The 6,256-nt window shown below is 42.7% G+C and overlaps 1 pseudogene; it reads right to left on the reverse strand.

Moving 5' to 3' along the window:
- Window positions 1-768: 768 nt before the first annotated feature.
- On the reverse strand, window positions 769-5,200 carry LOC113241310 (transcription elongation factor A protein-like 5; annotated as a pseudogene).
- Window positions 5,201-6,256: the final 1,056 nt, after the last annotated feature.

The raw sequence follows: 6,256 nt of genomic DNA on the forward strand, positions 1-6,256 counted from the left end.
CTTAAATATTTATTCACCACATTAATAACATTAGCCATCTTTCCCTCTGCCAAATTCCTCCGACCCTACTGCTGTCACTCTATTTACATGGAAAGCACCAACCCAATTTCTCAAGGCTTGAACAAAGGTTATACATTGCGTTGCATACTTAACTGCTCTCTGGACGCAGACGCCAGCTGGAGTGGAGGTAGTGGCGCTGGGAGGACCGGCTAGGTAGGGACTCCGGCTGGCCGGGGCAAGCCACGGATCAGGCTCCTGGGACCAAGGGACACGGGGCTCGCTGTGGCCATGACAACAGGTGACTGATGCCACCTCTCCCGCCCTGGTGCGACTGCTCTGGCAGCCCTGCCTTCTGCAAGGGCGTGCAGGCCACCCAGTACTTAGTGCGGGCGACTTCATGGGATGGCCTGCCCCTCTCAACCATCACCCGGGCCTAGACCACACCAAGAGGTGATCCCCTCTCTCGGATCTGCCATGAGGTAGCCAATTGGAGGATCTTGCTGTCTCTCTGCTTTGGGCGCCCAGCACAAGAGCTGCCTTGGGAGGTGGCTTTCCGAGCTTCCATGAGCTGTCCCACATGGAGTTTGCACGGGCGAAGCCGCCCGGGCCCTTGCAGACCCGCTGAGCAAGCCGCGGCTTAGGTGGAGAGGAGAGCCGGCGGCGTGCTGCGTGCACCACGTGGTGCTTCCTGTTCCGCACGCCGCTGGCGGCCTTTTAGTTCGCTGCGCCTGCGCAGGGGCCCAAGACCGCCTCTGAATCCGCAGCGCACTAGAGGCTAAAAGCTCCTCCCCTTTGCTGTCGTCTTCTTTCCTGATCCCTCTGGGCGCTGATATCTCCCCGTTACCATTGCTAGCTGTATTCTGAGTGGAGGAGAGCCGCCCAGAGAGCATGTTAAAGAGCCAGGACTTGGGCGCTCCTCCGAGAGCAGCGAGAGCTCACTACTGGCCGCCGGACTCCTGAGGAAGGTGACAAGGGGGACACCCTCATGACAGGCGCCGGGCTGGCAGGGGCGGAGGCAGCTGGTGAGGCCCGGCGTTTGGACAGATGGAAACTGCCTGACCCGTGTTGCGTGGCCAGATTGCTTCTCGGGCCAAAAGACGCCAAGCGGAGCCTATTGTCTGATCCCTTGTGAAGATATTTTGAGATTTCTTGGCACACGGTTGTATATGAGAAGGAAAGATAGATGTAGGCCTCGGCTTGTTTGGTCCCAGGACCGTGTAGACAAAGAATGTTAGAATTATTTTTGATCATTTAACGTTCTTCAGAGGATGGGCAGTAGTCTGAAACTTCCCTGAAGTTCATCTCTCCTCCATTTTCTTATTCTGTTTCCTCTTTCCATCATTTTTTCCCTCCATTTTGGACCTGTCAATAAAGGTTTTACCTAGAATCAATTCTCTTGAGAGCTATTTATATATAAGAACTCTGAAGATTCAAGATTTTCCTTCACATAAACCTTTTCATAACTTACTCATTCGTCCAGGCTGTTTGTTTTCTATTTAAGTGGAGGGGAAAATGCAAGACACAGAACATGCTTATCCTCTTAATATTTTTGCACTTACCCACTCTTAATTAATTACAATGATATGCTGCAGATGTCCAGCATAAACTGCATCATTTAATGTGTAATTACACCTTTAAGATGAATTCCACATCTTATTGTTGTTATTTTCCATGGACTGGAGCAGTTATGCTCCTGAGCAGAATTAAGTTTCCATCATCCTGTGTCATAGGATATCATCTCATGGAAAATGAGAGTGAAATAGAAACTAGCTTGAGGAGAAATTTTTCTTATGATAGAAAAAGTGGCACTTTGGGAATGCTTGAGGTTCCTAAAAGACAGGAAACTGCCAAATGCCACTATCAACTCGTGTGAGAAAATAAACTCCATTTTACAGGTGGTGAAACTGTGCACATGACTGAGTAATATTGGCACTAGAGGAATAGGTTTCTCAAGAACTATTATATCATGGACTTGGTAACAAAATACTGTTATTATGCTTCAACTTTCTTCATATAGAATACTTATCTTTATTTATTTTCAAGATATTATTCATTTATTTGTCAGAGCGTGTGCACGCAAGCAGGGGGAATGGCAGGCAGATGGAGAAGCAGGCTCCCTGCTGAGCAAGGAGCCCAATGCAGGACTGGATCCCAGGACCCCAGGATCATGACCTGAGCCAAAGGCAGATGCTTAACCAATTGAGCCGCCAAGGCCCAGGCATCCCAAGAGAATATTTTAGAATTCAGGTGATAAAATGTTAAAAAAAAAAGTAAGACATAATTTTCTTGGGTTTCATTTTAAACTTTATTTTTCAAATTGGCATAGAACTAGTAAGATGGATGTGCAGTTGTTGTTGTTTTTTTTTCCCCCCTTGAGGGTAACTATTATTCAAGACAACATTGATCATGTGTGGCTCAGTTTTTAGAAATAGCAGTAATCTTTTAAAATTGATTGGTTTAATGTCATAACAGCATCACAGTTTTAACGCCAACTCAAAAAAAGTCAATATCAGCTATATCTCCAAATTATTTAATTGAATTATATACTCAAAACTTTAATTTGATTGTAGGTTTTGAACATTTGTCTTCTTGGAAATGTTTTTCTAATGGGGGTGATAAACTACAAGTGCTTTCAAGGTCAGAAAGTTGTATATCAGAGCTTCTTCGAAATGCAGTATTTCATAGAGCTATTTTATTGAAGTCCAAGGTAAATTCTAGAAAGAAGGATGAATGTTGAGCCTCCGAGTGGCAGATTTGATAGGGCAGAGCTGTAGATTGAGAGTCAGAAGCTAGATATGCAAGATCCGTTCCAAAACTATACATACTTTGTGACTGACCATGGACAGACAAGTCATAAGCCTTATAAAATTGGGGTGATAATATCTACTTCAAAGAATGACTGTGAATTTGATCAGATGATATGTGAGAGGTCACTTTGAAAAGTGCAGAGTCACACAGATCTGAAACTCTATTTAGATATTTTCCTGCTCTGCTACCCCAAAGTCTCAAACTTGACCTAAAGTTGAAGTATCTCCTTAACTCACAAAAATGTACCTTGAAGCACATCTTTAGACTTAACTTCAAATACATTATATACTCTCTCTGGATTATTGAATTCATTTCTGTTAATCCAAATGACTCAGAAACAGATAGCAACACAGCTGTTATTTATTGAGGCGATTTGCATCCTATTTAATCACCCACTAAAACTCTGCGAGGTAGCTATTACTATCTGCCTTCTTACTTTTTTTCATATAGTATAATTAACATTCAGTGTTTTATTGGTTTCAAGTGTACAGTATGATTCAACAATTCTGTATATTTCTCAGTGCTCATCAATGTAAATATAGTACTTTTTTTGGTAAAGATTTTATTTATTTATGTGTCAGAGAGAGAGGAGAGCACAAGCAGGGGGAGCTGCAGGCAGAGGGAGAAGCAGGCTCCCCACTGAGTCCTGATCCAGGACTCCATTGTAGGATCTGGGGATCATGACCCGAGAGGAAGGCAGATGAATGATTGACTGAGCCACCCAGGTGTCCCATAAGTGTACTACTCTTCATCCCCTTTATATATTTCACCCATCCCCCCACCCACCTCCCCTCTCATAACCACCAGTTCTGTATTTGTCTGTTTTCTTCTCTTTTTTTTCCCCTTAAATTCCACAGATTAGTGAAATCATGATATTTGTCTTTCTCTGACTGACTGATTCACTTAGAATTACACCCTCGAGGTCCATCCATGTTGTTGCAAATGGCAAGATTTCATTCTTTTTTATGGCTGAGTAATATTCTGGTGTGTGTGTGTGTCACATTTTCTTTCTTTATCTATGGATGGACCCTTGGGTTGCTTCCATAATTTGGCTATTGTAAGTAATCCTGCAGTAAATATAGGGGTGCATATATCTTTTCAAATTAGTGTTTCTGTATTCTTTGGGTAAATACCCAGTAGTGGAATTACTGCATCCTGTGGCCATTCTGTTTTTAATTTTTTGAGGAACCTCTGTGCTCTTTTCCCTTGTGGCTGCTTTCCCACCAATAGTACATGAGGGTTCCTTTTTTCTCCCCATCCTCTCCAACATTTATTATTTCTTGTGTTTTGATTTTAGCCATTTTGACAGGTATAAAGTGATTCCTCATTATTGTTTTAATATGTATTTCCCTAATGATTAGGGATGGTGAGCGTCTTCTCCTATGTCTGTTGGCTGGCTGTATGTCTTTGAAAAAATGTCATGGGGGCACCTGGGTTGCTCAGCCAGTTAAGCATCTCCCTTCAGCTCAGGTCATGATCCCAGTGTTCTGGGATCAAGCCCCGCACAGGGCTCCCTGACAGCAGAGAGCCTGCATCTCCCCCTCCCTCTCCTGCTCCCACTGCTTGTTTTCCCTTTCTCTCTCTTTCTCTCTCTCTCTCTCTCAAATAAATAAAGTATTTTTTTAAAAATGTCATGACTTGATTTTGAGGACCTGAATGGTCAGGTCCTCTGCTCATTTTTTAACCAGATTGTTTTTTGGGTGTTGAGTTATATAATTTTATATATTTTGGATATTAACCCCTTGTCAGATGTGTCATTTGTAAATATCTTGTCCCATTCAGTAAATTGCCTTTTTGTTTTGTTGATGGTTTCCTTTGTTGTGCAAAAGTTTTTTATTTTGGTATAGTCCCAGTAGCTTGATTTTGTTTTTGTTTTCTGTCATCATCTCCTCACTGCCCAAGTTCCTTTCCTGTAAGTCCTCCTGATAGTCCTTGGAAGAATCCTCTGTCCCCCTGTCCGTTTTTCTTTTTGCTTTCCTGGGTATGTAATCTAAAAGTGAGCAGTTTCTAGCAGCCTGCAGCTCACTCTCAGGCTTTGCCAGGTTTTCTAGCTTGTCCTCACTGTGTGGTTTTCCCTCCTTTTCGGTCTTACCCTGCTTTCTTGCTTTCCCTCATCTTCTGGTGGTTCCTCATCTTCCAGCTGTCCCTCATTCTGGAGCTTTCCCTTATGCCCTGGCTTCCCCTCTCCTTCCAACTTTTCTTGCTCATCTGATTTTCCTTCATCTTTACGCTCTCCTTCATCTTCTGGTTTTACCTCGATTTCTAGCTTTATGTTTATTTTCACTGTAGAGTTTTTTCCATGTTGAGATTTCCCCTTCTTTTCCTGTCCTGCAGGGATTCTAGACAGTCTTCCTCCTTTTGTAGCCTTCCAGAGTGCTAGGGACAGACACATAGACTTGTGGGGACCAGGGCAGGCCTGCCCCTCCTCGGGCTCACCGAAGCCTGTTTGCCACTCGCCTGTGGCCTGGGCAACTCATGAAGCTGGTTTTGCTTGAGCAGCAGGAGTGGATCGTGCAGTGATGGGACTGCAGGCTGGGAGAGCAGGCTGTTGAGAGTTTAGTTTTCTGTCCGCCTGTGTTTCTTCTAGTAGACTAATATCTTTTGAAAGACAAGACTCAAGATTTGCTCCCTGATAACTGCATCACAGAGATTCATATATAGAAATGTTTGCAAAATAAACAATTGAATTAATCTATTTGTGAATACACTAGAAATTCAAAGGACAATAAAAAACATAGCTTTTTAAAATAAGGTCTGGGCATATTTGTACTCAGTAATATTGTTTAGATATAGAAAGCTAGGACAATTTTGTTATTTTCTTTCATTCTGCCTCCTAAACTGCATTCCTTGTAGTTTTACCATCTACAAAGCAGGAGAGTTAAACAAATGCTACTTACTATAAAAAAAGTAAAAACAAATTACAACTTAGGGTGTAGAAAGTAAAGAACATATCACCCCAAACTAACAATGTGAAAAATCCAGACAACCTACAAAATCATGATTTGGAGGAAATCTGTTAGAAAGCGGGGATGTAAGGTGAACGGCTAGTTCACTCAGTTCCTTAGTTGTCACTCAAAGGAGAAAGAGGACAAAACAACTGATCTGTTTGACAGAACGAAGGGATAGCGGTGACTACCATACAAGCAGGTAAGAGGAAATCCAGTGATAAACTTCCAAATGGTAGCATGAGGAGCTATGCTGCCCATTTCCCATGAAACTGGTGAAAACTGTATTTAAAACAAAAACATTTAAAATCTCTGGAAATGGTCCCAAGGGCAAATAGCAAGTGAAGAAACATTTATTCAAGAATCTATGAAAATTCAGTAATAAAAGTGAGAGTCTGTAATATTTGAACCAAAATTCATTCCTCTCTTGTTGCTCGCTGCCAGCCCAGTGAGATGGATACTCTCTTCCACCCTACTGCCTTCAAGAACATCAGACACTCTTC

This window comes from Ursus arctos, unplaced genomic scaffold, assembly GCF_023065955.2.
Source record: "Ursus arctos isolate Adak ecotype North America unplaced genomic scaffold, UrsArc2.0 scaffold_30, whole genome shotgun sequence".
In the NCBI taxonomy this organism is placed as follows: Eukaryota; Metazoa; Chordata; class Mammalia; order Carnivora; family Ursidae; genus Ursus; species Ursus arctos.